The following is a 3,161-nucleotide window of genomic DNA, read 5'->3' as shown; positions in this document are numbered from 1 at the left end:
ATCAGTCGTTAGTTACTGTAGCTAACCGCCCCCCCCGGTAGTTGGCGCGGGCCGGCCTGAGCCTGAGTTAGCCTCTGGTAGCCGTCTCCCGGAAACTCCTGAGCAGCCAGGAAAATGATGCCTGGATGACGGTGCGAGGACGAGGAAAAGAAAGTTGTAAGATTTCAAAGGCCACGGACCGCCACCCGCCTGTTAGCGTTTCTAACAGATTTTCCCCACTCAGCAACACACTTCTCTGGACCCCTGCCAAATCTAACCAGCGATGACATGTATAGCCGCATGTCGTCATTCAACATAGACAAATTACAAGCTGTCTTGTTTTAAATCTCCTTAGTGTAGCCACAAGGGTTGAAGTAGGGGTTTGGTCTCAAATGTGCTAGGGTGGTTATCGCATGCCGGGAACTGGAGTGGTAGCAATTAATGACATATAAGAGAAATGAACCATATCCTCTGCAGTAGGCAATGAAGTTGTTAATTTGAGTGCTTCGGGCTGATGGAGTATCTGCTAAAGAGGTCGATATAGATCAAGGTGAAGCACATTATGGGACCTAGTCACGAGATGCCTTGTGGGACTCCATACTAACTTTGGCGTGCACAGAGGATTCATCGTTAACAGGACAAACGGAGATCGATCGGGTAAAGCAGACTTACAACCAGCTTAAAGCAGTCCATTTAATGCCAATTAAATGTTCCAATCTCTGTAAAAGATTGATGGTCATGTGTATCAAATGACAGCACTTAAGACTCTAATAACGCACAGTACAGAGATAAGCCTATGTGCTGATGCATTAGGAGGTAACTTAGTAATTTCACAAGTGCGTCTCTGTACTAATGATCACCTACTAAATCCTGTACTGAAAATCCTCAAAATAAGCTGTTGTTATGCAGAAAGGCACATAACTGGTTGGCACTGGCTTTTCTCAAGGACTTCATATAAGAGTACGCAAATGGAGGCTTGATATGAGTATAGAGGGTCATATAGTTGGCTAAACATTGGATCCAGGGTTGGCCTTTTCAGAAGAGTTTTAATTACAGCTACTTTAAAGTGCTTTGTGTACTAGCCCTTTATAAATATAGATTGGGTTTATACGTAGATATGAGTGTACTTACAATGTAAAACGTCTTTAAGTCACCTAGCGGATGGGGTCTAAGAGGCAGGTTGATGGTTAGAGAAGAAACCATAAGGGAATTCATTGAAAAGATAAACGTGAAAAAAAGTCTAAACTCTTCTTTTCTTTTAGTACTCGTTTTCTGACGTTCCGGAGTTTGAGAGATAATCACGTGCCCATTAAAGGCAGCTTGGTGAATTTTCTTCTAAATAGTTATATTTATAAGTTGAAGACTTCATAAGTGGTACTAACTAACGAGCTATGGGAATACTGGCTCAGTAGAGCTGTGAGCTTTCCGTAGCCTGCTCCAGTGCTGAAAAGAAACTGGGGTTTTCCTATTTTCCTCTATTATGACGAGAAGTACGTCGCTTCTGGCATTACGGAGGGCCTTCCTAAGTTTAAGACTATCTTGCCAGATTTAAACGAGAATTTCTAATTGGTGGAATGACGGTCCAAATACTCTCTCACGTTTCTGATCTTTGCCTTAATTTGCGAGTTTTCAGTGTTTTCACCATGAGCTTCTTGTTTTATCATCTTCTTTTTAGAAGGGACAAGAGTGAGTATGTGTCGCCAGCGACCTGGCTGCCACTATCAACAACAATGATCGGTTTGTGAGGGACTGACATTAGGATCGTGCCTCGTCTTTGGGACTTGGTTACTGAATTAAGTATGAATCACATCCTTAAAATTTCAGTTTATCGCACTATCAGATAATCTTGTATACAGGTTTGTGCCTAATGGCGTGTAGTTCCAGAAGAACAAACTCCAAAAGTAATCAACAGTGGTCAGATAGAAAGGGATTCTGTGGAACACTTAAATGATTTCAATTACACCAAATACCAGAACAAGACGATGGTGTGGTTTAACAATTGGTGAGTAGGTTTATGAACACTTTGGAGAAGACAATAGAATCAAAAGAAGATAATGCAGTGCTAAGGCTATCTTCCATCGTCCCCATGAATTTAAAATCCCCTACATAAGAACTTTGTCCGTTTGTAGTTATGACAAAAACTCTGTCACAATTCGGATGAGATTCAAGGATATGGACCGGGTGCTCGGTACCACTAACAAATAGAATTGGTTCATTGTTTCAAACTGTGGTGTGAAAGACAAGAACAAGACTTTCAATGAGGATAATTTAGTTTAGGTTTAGAGTTGATAGTATAGACTAAAATCAAAGATAGCTGAACCTCACCTCCTCGGCCTGTGCCTCGGGAATGTGAGTATAATATGACTTGGGGGTTGGATTCATTTAGATAACAATTCTCCACACCCATCCAGTTTCAGTAAGAAAGAATCGATCCAATATTAGAATCGATCAATCAGGAATCAGTAATAGAAAACTTTATTTGATCACGAAGGGCAACTAGCTGTGTTGTAGTTGCACAATATTATAAATAGAGTTAGAAATACAAGACATAAAGAAAGATAAGGAATTGGATACGTACGGTACTTCTACATAAAGGGAATGTATATACTATATTTACATAATTCACTATTAAGATTGTAATGGTGAAAAGGTTAAATAATAATAATAATATAAAATGTTGTATTTGAGATTGCACACGATGTCAGGCCATGTTATTGCACAAAACAGATGAATACCGATATATCCGTTTCTAGTACAACACCTTTTTCTTTAGAAGATAGAGATCTGATGTTTAGGAGTCCACATTTAATTATCCTATTCTTTGCACTATTGCACTTGTTTTTGATTGTTATGAGGTTTTCATGCACCGCCTATTTTGTTTACCTTTGATTAAATAATTTCAATGGTCGGGGGGCAGACACCGTCACTATGGGGTTTTTACTAAGATTAACTCGTGGTAAAGGAGCAGGGAAGTGTGTTAGACTGGGACTCTGCCTCCTCTCCCAACTCTAGATTGTCAAATGATATGTCACTAAGAAACTTTTCAAGATTTACTAGAAATGAGACTACTCGATCCCAGGTGGGATGAATGCCGTCTCTCGAATAACCAGGTCTTCCCCAGAAAGACTGCCAGTGCCCACAAAGCCCCATCATTATCTGACACCACTCGTAGCAGCGGCGAA

This window comes from Etheostoma spectabile, chromosome 15, assembly GCF_008692095.1.
Source record: "Etheostoma spectabile isolate EspeVRDwgs_2016 chromosome 15, UIUC_Espe_1.0, whole genome shotgun sequence".
Classification (NCBI taxonomy): domain Eukaryota; kingdom Metazoa; phylum Chordata; class Actinopteri; order Perciformes; family Percidae; genus Etheostoma; species Etheostoma spectabile.
Note: the sequence above shows the minus strand (reverse complement) of the source record.